The following is an 18,828-nucleotide window of genomic DNA, read 5'->3' as shown; positions in this document are numbered from 1 at the left end:
TTATGTTGTGAAAATCTGGTAAACAGAACAAAATGATGGACGCAGTGGTGAAAAAGTTCGACCACTCACCCCCAGTCGCAGATCTGGGTTTAATCCATCATTCTTTTGCTCACTTCGCCACCTCAGTTTGGACCCAGCCATATGCAAATCAGTCTTGACCCTGCTCCTCAGTGGAACAGTCCAGCCCGAACTGCCAGTCCTGGTCCTCCCTGGATGGGAAACAAGCATCCTGGGATGTGTTATAGTTTGCCCTCTGGATTCAAGTGAACCCACCATCATAAACATAATAACAACAGAGAAGGAGTTGTCACTGTTGAAGCAGATGCAGTGTCCTTGGGCCCCATAGATGTGAACAATGCACAAATGAACCATGCATGCCATTACCATGCAGGCCTTAACAACGCGGTATTAGCCACGCATTAGTCCTTACAACACATGTCTTTACCATGAAAAGTTTTACCATGCATATATCACGCATGCCTATATAACGCAAATTACGTTTTTCGCAGGTAAGTATAAAGCCTTATATATTATTTATCTATATATACATATATATATATAAATACACATATACACACACACATATCTCTCTCTCTCTCTCTCTCTCTCTATATATATATATATATATATATATATATATATATATATATATATATATATATATATATATATATACACACATATATACCAAAGTAAAAAATGCCCTTCCTATGGAAACTAGCTCCTGACTATAACTACCTACTGTTGACCGCCAGTAGTTTTTATATATATATATATATATATATATATATATATATATATATATATATATAACTATGCCTTAAAACAGTTCAATAATCTGTGCGCTCTCAGGGAAAAAAGAACCAGGCTCAGTACGATTCAAAGTTCACCTCCAGTTTAATCACGACGTGTTTCGCTTCAAAGAAGCTTGATCAAGTGAATGTGCAAACCAATGCGGGCAGTAGTTAACGGCACAACAACATGGTCATAGACATAGGACTGCATTGTATTGACATATTGGGCTGTTCATGTTAATGGTAAAGCATCATACATTGTTACAAAAAAGTCAGCAACAATTCAACTGAAATTAGTAAGTAGGCCGGGAATTAATATGAACAAAATAGTAGATAAAGTAAAGTACAAATACATTTTGTGCATTGCCTTGTAATTAAACTGATTATTTTGCCCGACTAGGAAACAAAATATTGCGCATCAAATGTACTGCAAAGTATGTGAAAACCCGGTGAGGTGTGCGGATGGCCCCGCAGGGGTGAGCGGCGCGAGACGTCTCCCCCTGCGGATTTCGCCCATAATGGTAGGGTCCAGGAGCGCGCTAGAGAGAGAGCGTCAGAGCAGTTAGATTAGCGTAGTTGCTGAGGAGATTAGGCGCAGGGAGTTTTAGAGAGGGCGTTTAGTTTTTTCTTAGCAGAATCGGGGAGAGAAGCAAATTAATCGTTTTTGGTGAGATAATTGAAGGCAGTATTTGGTCAGAGCTCGTGTATTTCCTGAAATGGAAATGAGTGAACAACTTATAGCAGCGCTGAGAGTGATACAGCAGGAGGGCAGGGAAGACATGCTGACACAGGCAGCGCGTGACGAAATGATGCCTCCAAAACGCCCACCACAGAGACAAGCGGCAAAAGGAGTGAGGTATGCAATTGAAGCCTGTCAACCGGCTTCTGTCAGGAAACAAAAAGGGCGCGTTCGTTCGTTGAGTGCTGGGGCTGAGGAGGCTTTGCGTTATGGTGAGAGGAGTAAGACTGTGTCAGCACCAAGAGCGTCGTCCCTCACACGCCAGAAGCAAGTGAGTGCTTTAGATAACAGGCAAAGCGGACCTGAAGTGAATATGCTGGTGGAGGGAACCCCTTTGAGAGCTGCCACGAGTGGTGCGCAGGTTTCCCTGAAGAGAAAAGGGAAAGAAAAGATGGTAAAGAAGGTAGCCCTTACGCAGGATGGTTTGGGGGCGCAGTGTTTGGTATTATCTCCTCACCCCTTGAATAGTATTCCTGTCAGTGAGGCAACGGGGATTGATAATGGACAGAATAGCGTAACTCAGAGGTTCATCATGAGAGGGGGGTCGGGGTCGTTGGTGGCGTATTCAAGTGACAGCGAGGATGATGAAGTGGTTTATGATACACAACCCTCGCATGCCCCCCATGGTCAAAGGATTCAGATTCAGCCACCTCAGAATTCTTCGAAGTTGCCCATGGCTTTAGTAGTGGGTCCTCCAGTGTTTAAACATGACGCAATGGTACAAGGGACACAGGAGGTGAGTGATTCTGAGGTGGAGGAGGAGGTTTCTGTGGGTTCAGACACGGATGACGATTTTGAACAGGAGCAAGGACAGGGAACATTGCGTGCAGAACAGGAAAGCAGGCGGTGGGACACTCAATATATGTTTCTGCGTGCCCGCCCTTCACCGTATAAGGTGCAACGCAAGAGGAATATACAACTTGGAAGTGGAGACAGTCAGTCGCATTGGGTTGAGCGCCCCATGTGCACTGAAATTCCGGCTAGAGTTCAGGCTCCCATGGAGGTTCTTCATACCTCAAGAATGCCACGCGACATGGTTGAGGCGCAGATGGTTGGTGTTTGGAATGCGCCATCTGTTCATGCGGCTGCCCCTACCGTGTCACGGTACACTGCGGAGCTTGGTAAAGTATGCGCCAGCGAATCTAGAGCGGATTTTTTGCGAGCAGACAGGTCTCAGGAGCGGAGCTCTGATCTGGTTTGGTCGAATTTTGACCGGGGAGTGGGGGATGGAGCTTGCCCAGGTTCTAGTGGAGGGTGTCAGGTGAGGAGTGAGTTTTGTCAGCCAGCAGGGGGTCAGGTGGGAAGCGCAAAGAAGAGCAAAAAGAGTATCCATTCATACAGAGTGTAGTGGGTATGGCGGGAAAAGAAGTCAGGGTTGGGGGGGCAACAAATTCTTCTTTGTTGTTTCAGAAGTCAAGGGCGGACTCTTCTGTGGCGAATATGGCCCCGAGAGACTATCAAGAGCGGATGTCTCAGACTGAATTGCAGCAGCGGGCAGGACAGCTACCATGCGGTAAGCATCAGTGGTGGATGGTGTGGGAGGAGGGTAGAGATGACAGGGGAAATGTATGAGAGTTGCCTATGGTGCAGGTGTTTGGGGGAAGGGAAGGCGGGAGGAAGGTTGGGCCAGGTGATCTGGCAGTTTCTGGTACTTTGCTTCCGAAGAATGTATTAAATGCAGGAGTTTTACCTCAAGAGTTGCCTGTTATAACAGGAGGGAAGGCTCGAGAGGCAGCATCAGAACAGGTTATCAATGTTAGGCAGAGGATGCCTTATATGGGCTTGGCGATGCCGCTGGGGTCCCATTTGTCAGAAAAAACTAAGCAGCGGATATGGAATCACGAGTTTGTGGACATATTCAAGTTGCTGCATCGAGACATACAGGCCAAGGAAGGTTCCAAAGAGGAGGAATGGGAGTTAGCGCGACGTCCCAGGGTACCCCGTACGATTGAGAACTGGACCTCCGCATTTTTGATCTACGCGAGCATCTATTGTGAAAGGTACCCCGAAAGGTCCGTTGCTCTTTACAAATACATGGACATAGTAAGGAAGGCTCAGTTACACTTTGGGGGATACTCCTGGCTTAATTACGATGAGGAGTTTCGAGCCCGTATTAGTATTTGTGTAGAGAAGCCGTGGGGTGACGTAGACTCGGAGCTTTGGCTTCAATGGATGTCCACATCACATCCATCGGCTACGACACACACAGCAAGCGGCTTGCCAGTCCCCTACCGGCCCTTTCTATGGCGTCCCACTCAATCTGGAGCGGGTACATGGGGAAGAGGTGTTTCATCCGGTACAGGAGCCTGTTGGAATTATAACAGAGGAATGTGCAACAGACCATTGTGCCGTTTTAAACACAACTGTTCCCATTGCGGGGGGCGTCATCCACTCACGCAATGTAATGCCCCAGCGGGGGGTTTCAGTGGGCACAGAGTTGGTGATCAACAGCGGTTTCCAGAGCAAGGTGGCTGGGCAGTGAGAGGTAGAGGCGCCCCTTTCCCTCCTTTCCCAAAAGGTGCCTACTCCCATTAGATTGACTAGCTTGGTGCCTTGGTTGAATAGATATCACGATACTGAGGCAGCATCCCGTTTGTTTTGGGGGTTTCGGGAAGGTTTCAAATTGGGGTATCAAGGGCCTAGACAACAGAGGTGGGCTGACAATCTGAGTTCGGCGAAAGAGATGCCGGAGGTGGTAAGTAAAAAACTGAAAATGGAAATTGGAGCAGGTAGAATAGCGGGCCCTTTCAGGTATTGCCCTTTGCCGCATTTGATAGTGTTCCCTATTGGGGTCATTCCCAAGAAAAATGCTGGTGAATATCGTATGATTCAGCATCTATCCTGGCCAGAAGGGGGATCTATAAATGATTTTATAGCTGAATTGGACACTTCAGTATCTTACACAACAGTGGATGAGGCAATGGAACTAGTGACAGGGATGGGAAAAGGAGCTGAAATGGCGAAATGTGATATTCAGTCTGCTTTTCGGTTAATGCCAATTCACCCTACTGATTTTGATTTATTGGGGATGTTTTTCCAAGGACACTATTTTGTTGACAGGGTATTGCCAATGGGCTGTGCGGCCTCTTGTGCGATTTTTGAAATGTTCAGCACATTCATACAATGGATTTTCTCTCAGACGTGTGCAATAGGTGTATGTTGTCACTACTTGGATGATTTCCTTTTCATAGGAAAGGCAAATACGGGACACTGTAAAGTAGCGCTGACGCATTTCCAGACGCTTGCTGAGGCTCTTGGGGTCCCTTTAGCACCAGACAAGACCGAAGGCCCTGTCACAGTGATAACTTTTTTGGGCATTGAACTAGACACCACACATATGACAGCACGCCTTCCTCAAAATAAGATTCACGAGATTAAGGCTTTTATCCTCACAGTTTTAAACACGACTAAGATTGAGGTGAGACAGGTGCAGCGCTTGTTGGGTTATTTAAACTTCGCCTGTCGAGTGGTGAGGGCGGGACGGACGTTTTGTAGACGTCTAGGCATGGCTTTATCTGGTGCATATCTCCCACACCACAGAGTTCGTGTGACAAAAAACATCAAGGAAGATTTACGAGTGTGGTTATGTTTTCTAGACAACTTTAATGGCATTCCTTTACAATTTGTACATGACAATTTTGTGTGGCAAGTGCAAATCTATTCTGACGCTGCGGGGTCCAGTGGCTTTGGTATCTACTGGGACGGAAGGTGGTGCGCAGAGGGTTGGCCAGAACATTGGAAAAACCAGGGAAGAAGCATCACTTTTCTAGAGCTTTTTCCGCTCATTGTAGCATTACTAGTGTGGGGACAAGAATTTCAGAACAGGTCGGTGTTATTTCATGTTGATAACATGACCGTTGTGAATCTGATTAATAACCAGAAAGCGAAAGATGTTAGAGTTTTACAATTACTGAGAATGTTCATGCTTTTAAGTTTACAATTCAACATGATGTTTAAAGCTCGACATGTCCCAGGGGTTAATATTTGCATTGCTGATGCTCTTTCCCGATTTCAGTGGCAGAAATTCCGCGAATTGGCGCCAGGGGCGGATCTCTACAAAACAGAAGTGCCACACAACATTTGGGCCCTAGGGGAGTGAGGATCGTTCAGCTAGTCGAGCAGTCCATTGCCCCTTCGACTAGAAGAAGTTATGTGCAAGCATGGCAGGAGTTTTTACATTACAAGCAGAGTTTGGGTGGATCTGAGTCAGTGGGGAAAGTTACAGGTGGTATTTGCGATTTTGTGCTGACTTTAATAGATAAAGGTCTGTCGCACACCACAATTGCAAGAAAATTGTCTGGTCTATCATTTTATGGTCAATTGTTGTGGGGTTTTGACCCGGTGGATGATCAGCTGGTGAAGAAAATGTTGAGGGGTTTACAGAAGGGGTCAATTGGTTCAAGAGCTCCCATTACATTTGAGTTGTTGCAGAAGTTGTTAGGACAATTAAGTTTGTTTTGTTATGATCTTTGGGAAATTGGGCGTTTTAGGTTAGCTATGATTTGGATGTTTTTTGGGGCTTTAAGGGTTTCGGAGGTTTTGGGTATTGGAAGGGATAGAGGTTTGTCCAGTGCGGAGATTGCATTAAGAGAAAATAGGCTGGGGATATGGGTGAGGAAGTCTAAAACAGATCAACTAGGCCGAGGCATGTGGGTTTTTCTAAATAGGAGTGGGATGGCTGACTGTTGCCCGGTGCAGGAGTGGGAGCGATTTGTTTCTAGAGAACCGATGACAACAGGCCACATTTTCATTCATAAAACTGGTGAGAAAATTACTAGTTCCCAATTTTTAGCAGTATTGAGAAGGGCTCTGACATGCTTGGGGGAAAGTCCAAAATCGTTTGCCACACACTCTTTTTGTATAGGGGCTGCTACAGAGGCGGGAAGATTGGGATTGGGTTTAGACGTCCTAAAACGCATTGGTAGGTGGAAGTCTAACAGTTACAAATGTTACGTGCGCAAATAAAATTGTTGTTTGTGTATCTGGTTAGGGGTGCGTTGGTCTAAGTTTTTCTTTCATTTCAGGTACTGTGCGGGGTGCAAATTCGAAGTTTAAATGGCAGACCAGGATAGTAGGCCATTCGTTTGTAAAGTGGGCAGCCCTGTTCGCAGAAGAACAGATTTATGGACGATCACTGGGTATTCCTAGTGCACAGCACAAAGTAGTCTGGAAGGGTAAAGGAGGCATGCAGTGGGATGATTTAATTCCGACACTAACACAGATGTTTCACATGCGAGGTTGTCCGGACCACCTTATCGTCCACGTAGGTGAGAATGATTTAGTTAAAATGTCAGGACTCACGCTCATCAAGCGCATGCAACTTGATTTGACGGTGCTGTGGATGAATTGGTCGACCACTCGCTTGTTTTGGACTGAGTTCATATACAGACAATCTTGGCGACAGGCCAGGTCACATGCAGCAGTCGAGAAGGCCAGGCGGAAACTAAATAAAGCCATGAGGGTGTTTTGTAAAATGATAAAGATTGGGGTTTTACAGCATGAGAACATCTCGAGTAGCGAGAGTCATCTTTTTCGAGATGAGGGAGTCCATTTGTCTCAGTTAGGCATGGCCTACTATTTGGTTGAAATCAGAGACATGCTAGCGCAAGAGCTACAAGTGAATCTTTGGTGCAATTCAAAATTATAAAAGAAGTCTGTTTTTTCTTGGTGGGGCCAGGAAAACTCTTTGCTTTTCCTGGGTGGCGTAAAATCCCCAGGGAGGAGGGGTCTAGAGCGGGCTCCTCCAGTTATTAGTTAGATAGGGGAATTATACAGAACAATGGAGGGGAAAAAATGGAAAGAAAATGTTGGGGAAGTTATGATGAGTTCAATACAAGAAAAGAGATTAGTTGATGGTTTCGGTATAAAGTGTAAATTTATAATGAAAGGAAATAAATAAATAAAGAAATGGTTTCGGTTCAAATGCCAAATTTACATGTTTGATGATCTGTTGGGAAATTTATGAATTTCATATCCTGAAAAAAGTGGCCTTTTCTGCTATGAGAAAGCGAGTGGTCTCAATTTGTGGGCGATGGCCCCGCAGGGGTGAGCGGCGCTAGACGTCTCCCCCTGCAGATTTCACCCATAATGGTAGGGTCCAGGAGCGCGCTAGAGAGAGAGCGTCAGGGCAGTTAGATTAGCGTAGTTGCTGAGGAGATTAGGCGCAGGGAGTTTTAGAGAGGGTGTTTAGTTTTTTCTTAGCAGAATCCCACACACCTTCCCAAAAAAAAAAAAAAAAACTAAAAAAAAAAACAGGAGAGGGAGACACATACGATGTACTCTTTGAGGAAGAACAACACGTTATATTTGTTGCGTATAGTATATATATATGTGCATTGGTGTATCGATTAGTTTACGAGCATATATTGGAGTATTTGCATATATATATATATATATTTATATAGTGCTTTGCCACTTCAGGATGCGTTTCCCAGTACAGATGGCTTGAGGCGTAAAATCCCCAGGGAGGAGGGGTCTAGAGCGGGCTCCTCCAGTTATTAGTTAGATAGGGGGAATTATACAGAACAATGGAGGGGAAAAAAAGGAAAGAAAATGTTGGGGAAGTTATGATGAGTTCAATACAAGAAAAGAGATTAGTTGATGGTTTCGGTATAAAGTCTAAATTTATAATGAAAGGAAATAAATAAATAAAGAAATGGTTTTGGTTCAAATGCCAAATTTACATGTTTGATGATCTGTTGGGAAATTTATGAATTTCATATCCTGAATAAAGTGGCCTTTTCTGCTATGAGAAAGCGAGTGGTCTCAATTTGTGGGCGATGGCTATCAAAGGTGGCACTGGGGGCACTGGGGCCCATACGTCAGACCCTGAACCACTTTCGTGTAAACCATGCGTCCCTGATGTGTAGCCATGGTAACGGGAACACAAGTGTCTGCAAGGTATAGAAAAAGGCAAAGTCATACCTCTTCTGCGCAGCGGTGAATCGATGCGAATGAATTATGTAATGCAGGAATGGTCTGTAAGTGCCCCAAGCGATCATGTTGATATCACGTGACAGTCAGCGATCATCGGAGGGGGGATGTGTATATGTATCCTGGCATAGTAAGTATCGTACATAGGGTCCATCAGATCACGTGCCCTAATATGTGATCCTTGGTAACACTACGTGTATGTAAACACAATAATGCTATTCTGGCATGGAATGTACGCAGTATTGCCATAGTGGCATTGTTCTAATCAACGGATAAAACCATAGGTTTCCCCCCCAAAAAATTGGGGGGAAAACGTCTTATCAGTGAATGACGTGTCCGCATCTAACATGAGCACCAAATACAATGCAAAAATAACACACTCCATCAAATATAATGTTGTGCAACAATAAACATTACCCATACATAGTGTAAGTGACGAAGTGCTCAAATATATTGCAGAGGAAGAAGAAGAAGAATGAGGGTAGGTGGTCCGTGCCAGTGGTAATCAGTGAGTGGACCCCTTCCTTTCTTCCTGTGAGACAGATAAGAGAAAGAATAGACAATTACCATTTTTTTAAAAAACCAGATCATCTGATTATTAATTGTACTAGACAACTCAAATGGATTAAAAACAGTGAATACTGTATTTGTCTTGCAAAGCGAAGAAGATATAATATTGAGGAAAATAGGTAGCTAGGACATATGCAGAAAAGTAATGAGAAAAGGATGTTCGGAAGGAAGGAGAGGATAGCCAGTGTCTACAAAACTACATAATGTACCTAGTAAAGAGGCTAGATCAAAGGAGATATCCTGGAGCTAATCTATATGATCTCTATTCTTTGAGATGTATTCTTAGTTCTTAGTTTGAAAGTCTATGATATATTTAGACTCCCTTTGTCTCAAAGTAAGCGCCCTGTTGCCACCCCTAGGGTGTTTGTCAACCTGTTCCAAAATTAAATAGCTCATGTCTTTGGAGAAGTGTACGTGCCAAAAATGTCTGGCTACCGGGTACTTGGGATCAAAGTTGGTAATAGCTCTACCATGTTCACAGATAAGTTTTTTTGCCATGCAAGTAGTGCTGCCAATGTACCACAGCTTTCAAGGACACTCGATAGCTTAAATCACAAATGTTGTACTGCATGTAAGAAATTGGGTGATGTTCTTTTTAATCCCATTGTAAGAGACCTGACTACTGGAAGTGCTGTTGTTGCATGCTTTACAATGGCAACAAGGGTAAAAACCCTTGAGGCCGCGTTGATTTTTATGGGGGTAATTAGTGATGTCATTATGAACCAGCATGTCCCTGATATTCTTGCCCTTCTGTAGGTGATACTGGGTCTATCATGTATACTGTTACCTATGATGTTATCATTCTTCAAAATGTTCCAGTTCTTAGTCATGATCCTTTTGATATTGTCAGCATCCGTGCTGAATGTCATGATCATTCTTGTCTCATTATTTTCTGCAACATTGTCCTGAACCGGTTTGTCTAAGATGATACTTGACCTATCAATCTGACCGGCCCTGTTGAAAGATTTTTTCAAAACCCACTTCGGATAACCACGGTCTAAGAAGCGACCAATTATGGTATCGCTTTCTTGTTTGTAAGCCTCAGTGGCATTGCAATTTCTTTTTGCCCTCAGCAGTTCCCCATACAGTATACTCCATTTGAGGGTATCCGGGTGACTGCTGAGGGCATGAAGGACACTGTTGCCCGCTGTGCTTTTCCTAAACAAAGATGAACGGACCGAATTGTTGACTATTTCAAGCTGAATGTCCAGGAACTCTACACTCTTTTTACTGATAAACCCACTCAGTTTGATGTTCAAATCGTTGGTGTTGAGTTTTTATATGAAGTTTTCAGCCTCAACTGTTGAACCTCACCAAACAATGAATAGGTCATCGATGTAGCAAAGTCACACCGACACCTGTTCCCACTCATTTGGAGATCAGGACGGGATCTTGCAACTTCCTCCCAGCGCCCCATGAAGAGATTGGCGAAACTAGGAGAAAAGCAAAATCCCATGGCAGCTCCTGTGACTTGTCGAAATAGATTGCCATCAAACAAGAATATGTTGTTGGACAGGCAGTACTGCAGCATTTCAATCAGCAGCCTGAGTGCTTTCTGAATCTAATGGATTTGCATGCCTCAAGACCCTGCTTGTGCTCAATGATGGTGTAAAGGCTGTGCACATCAAGCGTGATGAGCAACAGTCCCTCGTCCCATACCAGATCTTTACTTTTGTTGAGAAAGTCTTTGGTGTCCCTAATGTAGCTGGGAAGGGCCATTACAAATTCTCTAAGAAAATGATCAATGTATTTTGACATATGTTCCACGGCACTGCCTCTCGAAGATACATTGGGGCGTCCGGGCGGTCTGATGGGGTCTTTGTGTAACTTTGGGAGAAGGTATAGTACTGGAAGGATGGGATAATCAATTTTCAGGCATAGTAAGTATCGTATATAGGGTCCATCAGATCACGTGCCCTAAGCAGACCCTCCAGGATTTCGCGATTTCGCGGTTTGCCGCGAAATCAGCACTTTTGTAGAAATCGCCGTATTTTTACAAACGCTAATCCATGGGGTGGTCTGTTTATTGAATTAAAGCAGAGATGTTGGTGCATGCAAATTATCAACAAAGTCACCCTTAAACTTTTTGTTAAGAGTTAGGCAGCAGACGTGTTCTTATACTGAAATATGCCATTAAATGAATAGGTTTAACTTAATTGAAATTGGGGGGTTTCTTAATTGGCCGCTTCCACAACATGCATAAACAAAGTTTGAGAAAAGCGCTTTGGTGTATACAGACATCAGATTCCCCAAGGCTTCAGCACTCTTCGAAATAGCTCAATAACTAGATGATTTTCATCAACTTGTCCTTCAACATACTATACCGAACACCGGAAACCTTGACCATTCAGTTAGCCCAAAGACAAGATGATAGATATGTGGACAGAAGTGTAAGTGACTCTTGGGTTTGCGGCTGCAACCTCTTCTGCAAGACTCATCAATGCTCCAAGCCAGGGGCGGAGGCAGCACATCAGCTTGCACAACTGAAGGTTTACGGACTATTATTATATTTCATTTACATGCAGCCTGCGCAGAACGAAGGAGCACTCACAGTGCAAACTTAACAGAGGGAAACAACCGAACTATAGCTAGAGTAAATGAACAAGCCAAGACACCCTTCGTGAAGAAAAAGGATTAGAGAAAGCACTAGGAAAGATTTAAAGGACGGGCGCTCAGAATGTTGGAAGCCAAGGAAAGCAAAGGACCATCCAGAAGGTGCTGGGGTGGAGATCGAGGGAGGGGCGTGACGAAACTGTGAGATACTGCTAAAAGAGTGAAGGAAAAGAGAGCTCAAGCAGAGAAGAAAGAAGAGGAGGGATGGGCGTTGGAGGCGTTTCAAAAACATAGAAAGTGATAATGCAGATGGAAATCAACAGAAGCCAGTGGGGAGAGATAAGGTCCTTGCCGTGGACGGGAGGGTTGAAAGAGGGGGCGGATGACAGACGTAACTTATCCTTACAGATCTTCCCATTCACCTTTCACCCAGACTCATAACATCATCTCCGGGGAAAACAGCCTTAGTCTTAACATCCACGCTTGATTCCCAGAAAAGGGAGATGTTGTTGCTATGGGTGAAAGCTTACAAGGGTGGAGGGCTTGAAAGAGGTAGTTAAATGACGTGAGAGGCTGTGCAATCGGAGGAAACCCAGCCCCTACAAGGTAAATGATGGAGCAGGTTAGAGGGGAAACCAGCTGCTGACCTGTGCGGAAAAAGAGAAGGGAAAAAGTTTACGCACACAGTCACAAGACCTGTTAACTCTCACGATACCAGCTGCCTTCAATCCGTCTCCCGATGAAGAATAGATATAAAACGGTAAGCACGAGGGGCTGCATTATGAAAAGTGTCCCGCCCACATTGTGTGCCCCGGGACACTTTGGATTTAGAGAAAAGGCCACCGACGCTTATGCAGCCCTTTCTGTAATACAGATAGCGCTGGTGCACATATCACCTGAGGATGATCCCTCATTTGCATGGGGGCATGGCCTCATGCAAATGACGGAATCCCTTTGCCTCTGAGCCTGCGCTGCATTACAGACATGGATCAGAGGCAAAGAAATTGTCAGGAGACGCGCCCCCTGATGGCATCCCTCACGAGTGGGCAAAGAGGGTCCTATGGACCCCTCCAGAAATCCCCTGGTAGGCAGGTGCAGTCACTCACTACACCCGCCTGCACAAGGATCTCTTGTCCCTCTTCAAAATGAAGGTAAATTGCAGCCTGCACACTGAAAGACGGAACTGATGCTTCAAAGCCGGTCCGTTTTTCACTTGAAAGCAATGCCCCTAGGGCAGCACGACTTTACGGCTGACCTATGGGCAGCACATTCAATGTAATAGGGTGCTCTTTCCCCCGGTGCACTTGTTTTAAGCTGTGCCTGGTGCAAACAGGGACAGTACCCCCTAGGTGTAATAGGGCCCCAGGTGAACTACAAACATCCGTATAGAGTGGGGGCAGTCTTTTGCTTTTCGAGGGAAAAAAAGTGTCTACATTGTAAATAAACCAAATATACATAGCTTCATGTTGTTAAATAACTAAAAAAACGAAGATATCTGTGTTTGTTGTAGGAAAAATGGCCAAATAAAATGCCGCAAAATTGCCCCTAAATTTCCATATTTGTGCCGCTAAATTTCCATTTTTGTGCCGCTAAATTTGCTAATCCATGCCGCTATATCCTGGTGGGTCTGCCTAATATGTGATCCTTGGTAACACTACGTGTTTGTAAACACAATAATGCTATTCTGGCATGGAATCTGCACACAGTCTAATATGTCAGTACAATGCAGTCCTATGTCTTTGACCATGTTGTTGTGCCGTTAACTACTGCCCGCATTGGTTTGCACATTCACGTGATCCAGCTTCTACGAAGCGAAACGCGCTGTGAATAAACTGGAGGTGAACTTTGAATCGTACTGAGCCTGGTTCCTTTTTCCCTGAAAGCGCACCAATTATTGAACTGTTTTAAGGCATATTACCCCAGCCGGTCAACTCCGCTGGCGTGTGCGCCACTCTCCTTGGGTCGTAGGAGTCCGGAAGGAGTGTTTTCTTGTGTTTGATATAAAAAAACTACTGGCGGTCGACAATAGGTAGTTATAGTTAGGAGCTAGCTTCCATAGGAAGGGCATTTTTATCGAGCCTAGAGCAGTGCATGCGCTGCTTGCTTGAATTTTAGTAAGGGGGTTTTCAAAGTGCAACCAGAGGCTTTTGCTGGCCTCAAGCTTGCGTTCACGATCATGTGCACGCACGCAGCCGCCGTCTGTCTTTTTACGGGTAAGTAAGTGCATCCCAATCACTTTCACTTTCTGCCGGGATCAGTCTATTAACACTTCAACGTCGAAGAAACAAGAAGCAATAAGTGGGTTAATATTAGCAGCTGTTAATTGAGTCGCTAACCCAGGTGCAAAATATACAACAACACAAAACCTTAGAAATCTCCCCCACAATAAAGTCTCACTTAAAAGTTAGTGCTCTTTTACAATTAGCACGCAAAACTTTTCCTCCCATAGCCATCAATCCAATACTCACCATTTGCCACCACTCCAAGCATGGCTGAGTTGTCACTACCAACCCATAATTAACATAGAAAAAGGCCTGTACAACATCCAAGTCACACCCTTAGTGCTGCGGCTACATTGGAATGATAAGAGTAAAGTCACCGCAATAGAAGCCACGTTACTATCATACGTACTGGTTATTTTGATGGAGATTGCTTGTCTCTAAAGTAGTTGCTCTTTTTTGTACATCAGAGGGAACTGCTAAACATTTCTCAATTGCTAAATAAAATATACCTCCGTCCCAGATGAGTGCATGCAAGCTTGCCATCTTTAAATACAGCCCGGTTAGTAAAACGGTCTGAAAGAATGCATTAACGTGCACAAAGTATCACTGTAATAACGTGCACATTTTAACAAGCGATTTAATTTTTTATGACAGCCAACGGTTTCATTGGGGAAGAAGATGTGGTGTAAAGGACAGAGCTGCCGACTTTGAAAGTGAGGAACCAGGTTCGAATCTTGGCGTCGGCTCAACATCCTGCGATTCTGGGCAAACATAACTTACTTTCTCCGTGCATACATAAAAAAATAAATGTTTCCTTGTGTGCTGTTACTGGTGTTTAATAAAATGCTCCAATACCTTTTCCTCTAAATAGCACTACTTCAAAAAAAAATGCAAAAAGAATGTTTAACGAAATGTTGAATGACAAAAAAAACACAGGGAAACTGTGCTGCACTATCAGATCCTCTTTTTAGAACAGTAGCAAATATTGACGTTTGGAAACGTATTTTATTGTGAAATTAAGAAAAAAATAAACGCGTTCCAATGCATGATTTCATTTATTTGTTTAGAATGCCTTTCCTTGCAAACTACATCTAACACTCTGTTGGCACAAGATGACCTGCCAAACTCAAAGTCCATCACAAGTGTGACAGGCCGGCTCCAGTAGAGCACAGAGCACACTACAATTCCCATGGTACTGAATTGCACCCCAACTTCCCTGACACGCAGCGTACTAGCCTATTTCTGTTCCTCCTGCTCACTTCAGTTTACTTCCTGTCGGGTTTCAAGGAAAAATGGCGACTGTGCTGCAGCATTTATTTGTTTAGAATGCCTTCCCTGGCCTCCTACATCTAACACTCTGTCGGCGCAAGGTGACCTGCCAAACTCAAAGTCCATCACAAGTGTAACAGGCCGGCTCTAGTAAAGCGCAGAGCACACTACAATTCCCATGGTACAGCGTTGCACCCCAACTTCCCTGACACGCAGCGTACTAGCTTATTTCTGTTCCTCCCGCTCACTTCAGTTTACTTCCTGTCGGGTTTCAAGCAAAAATGGTGGCTGTGCTGCAGCAGGTCCTGGAGCACGCTGAGCCCCCCAAGTTGCCCAAAGGGCTGCAGGGCAATCTCGAGAGGTTCCTCTCAGACCAGCAGACCGAGATCGAACAATTTCACGTGCACCATGAGAAGAGTCACGTGGACAGCGGTGAACATGCGAGCTGAGCCGACCATGTTGTGTCAATTTCCTGTGATGTACTCTAGTTACATGTAGGTTTCTTTATATGTATGACTGAGGAAAAGTTAATCCGGTAAAAGTGCTCTGCTAACTTTTGCCGAAGCGTGTTTTCTCCGATTTTATTTTCTGCAGTGTTTTTTATGTTTGTCCTCCTGTCAAGGGCAAACAGTTTCTTGATTTTATGTATTGCTATTACTAGGTGCTGCTTGTGGGTAGCACACCACGTTTGCAACCCAGTGATTTTCATTTACAGATTGTCAAGTGTGTTGTTCGCATTAGCGTATTATTTAGGTCAAGCCTAGAGCAGCGCATGCGCTGCTTGCTCGAATTTTAGTAAGGGGGTTTTCAAAGTGCAACCAGAGGCTTTTGCTGGCCTCAAGCTTGCGTTCATGATAGCGTGTACGGGCGCAGCCGCCATCTGTCTTTTCTCTGTCGCAGGTAATTAAGTGCATCGCAATCACTTTCACTTTCAGCAATTAAGTGCATCGCAATCGCGATCTTCACAAAGGTCGACTGGTCACCTTTTAGACACTTATTGCAGTATTTGAGTGTTAAACTCCTACAAATGGGGTGAACTCTATGTCCAGACAATGTTAAAATATGTAAACGTAAAACATTTATCTGATATTGTCCCAAATGTACACCAGAATTTGCTTTTTCTAGCTGCCTAATCTTGCTATATAATTCCAGTTGCTGTGCCTATATAACATCTGTCTTGGACGGGCAAGGCGGCTATATTGGTGACAAACTGCCTCAGCAAGCTTTCTCTGGAGGCCTAATTTGAGGTATGCGACAACAATCTAAGTTAGCAGCAGTCCCTGGGTTTCTCAGTATATGACCGCGGGGACAACTCAGGGGGCCCCTGCCATGAAAGTCGTGATACGATGTCTACGGCTCGGATTCATGGCCGCTTTGTAGCCCAGATGGGCGGTTTCGACTGAGCTGGTGAGTGAGAGATCTGTTCAAACTACTTACAACGTGCACAGGTGTTTATTTTGGGCCGGGGTGAACAGATGTTTGTTTTGGGCTGCCATTCGCAGGTATTTATTTTGCTTGGCGCACTCTGTTTTGACTGAGTTCTCGATTCTTCGTCCGTGCGCCGTTTGAGAGACCTTCTAATTTGTATTTCAGGGACCGACGGACGGGTTGGTGGTAGTGATTGGCTGCGACATTGAGATTTGCAGTGTTCCGTGGGGTTTATTAATTTGAATATGAGCCATTTAATTGCATTTCGGCACTTTAACAATAAGAACTCTTTTTATCGAACTCTGCTGCTGGCAGTTATCCGGCTGAGTTGGCTCGGTAAAGGAATGTTACTAAGTGATTAACTGTGGCATGTTCTAAGTGGCATGGGTTGAGGCCGGGTGTGTAGCTTTTTAAAAATTCTATTTACAAGTGATTATATCCAAAGCGCTTCACATAAAACATAAAAAATACTGTTATTATTGCCCAATCAAAACGCATCCCCATTTAATCGACCTGGGAAGGATGAAAGGCTGAGTTGACTAAACATACGTACAGAATCGCACAACTGGACACAGGGGAGAGATTTAATGAGTCACCAAGCGGCAGCCAGCAGACTGAGGATAAGGCAATGGAACCAACACATTGGATTCAGCACACCAACTCGGACTTTCTGACCTAGTTCCAGAGAAAACAGTAGCATTTTTTTACTTATCTTAATTAGTAACTAGCATTGACATAGCCAATAGGTCTCGCTTTTGGGACCTTATAAGTATTTAGTTATGCAACACAATATCCTTGGTGCAATAACATCAACTGTTGCATGGCTAAAAAGTATAAGGCCCCAAATGCGAGACCTGTTGGCTATGCCAAGCCAATAGGTCTCACTTTTGGGACTGTATAAGTATTTAGTTATGCAGCACAATATCCTTGGTGCAATAACATCAACTGTTGCATGGCTAAAAACGTATAAGGTCCCAAAGGCGAGACCTATTGGCTATGCCAATGCTTGTTTACTTTGTCAATATCTTTTGCGCCGTTTGATGCATCTTCATGAACTTTTCAAAACTAATACAATGTCAGTTCCATGGCAGGGTTGAAAGTTTTGGGGTGATCTGTCAACTGGGGGCCGAGAAAAAGGGGGGTCCCTAAACACGTTTCCCCCAATTTAATTCCCATGGGGATTTTGAACACGACTACAGCACAAATTGCTGGGCAGAATTGAGTCACTCACTCATACAGCCGTTCAGACACGCAGTTACTCATCCATACAATCACTCATACATCCATTCACCCACCCATACAGCCAATCAGACAGTCACTCACTCATCCATACATCCACTGACACACCCACTCGTACACTAATACAGTCACTCACAGTCACTCACTCACACAGCTACTCACATACCCACTTATATATCCATACAGCTACTCATGCACCCGTACAGCCTCTCAGACACCCACTCAAAGACAGATCCACACAGCCACTCACATAGTAGTATCACTTATTAGTGGTATACCTAGAATAGTATTTTTTTTATCTTTTGAAGTAACTTAGTATATATGTTTAACAATCACAAACTCTTAGAGCATATATATATATATATATATATATATATATATATATATATATATATATATATATATATATATATATATATATATATATATATGTCACACCACTCCCTCCGACGAAGAAGAAGAGACCAACAAACGGGGAAACTTGGAGGCATTTAATATCTGAAGCTGTAACATGGCAAATACATTTCGGCTTTCAACAGCCTTCTTCAGTGCCAGAGGTGTTCACAGTCCAAAGGCGTATTTAACGGATTCAAATATCCCGCCCTGACCCGTGGCTCGTCACTTGCCCCGCCCTCAGGTAAGTTTTCATGCGGCTTGATGTCTAAAGCCTGCAAGTCCCAGAGTGCATTGTTCCAGCTCCACAAGGAATCGTTGGAGGGGGGGATTAAGTAAGACGCCACCTGTAATAGACCCTCTATGGATGTAAACAACTCCAGACAGTCAGTGTCTCCTCGGGTCCCCAAAACCACATCACCCCCAGTCAAAAGGGATCCTCTTCGGCGGGGGCTCGGTAGAGATCCACCTTGCCCGACGTGCAGCTGAATGGCAGCAACACCGCCTCAATTTTCTCCCAGGACCAGGGGGGACCCCGGCAATTCCAGTACCCTGAATACACAGCAATCCGCCGAAACGGTGAGCCAGCAGTTCCGAGGTCAACTTCGCGATATGGGGGTCTCCAAAGCGTGTTGCTGGCAAACACGCGACAATGTGTCACACCACTCCCTCCGAGGAAGAAGAAGAG

Source organism: Lissotriton vulgaris, chromosome 3_1, assembly GCF_964263255.1.
Source record: "Lissotriton vulgaris chromosome 3_1, aLisVul1.2, whole genome shotgun sequence".
Taxonomy (NCBI): domain Eukaryota; kingdom Metazoa; phylum Chordata; class Amphibia; order Caudata; family Salamandridae; genus Lissotriton; species Lissotriton vulgaris.
The sequence above is the reverse complement of the archived record's forward strand: the minus strand, read 5'-3'. Positions refer to the sequence as shown.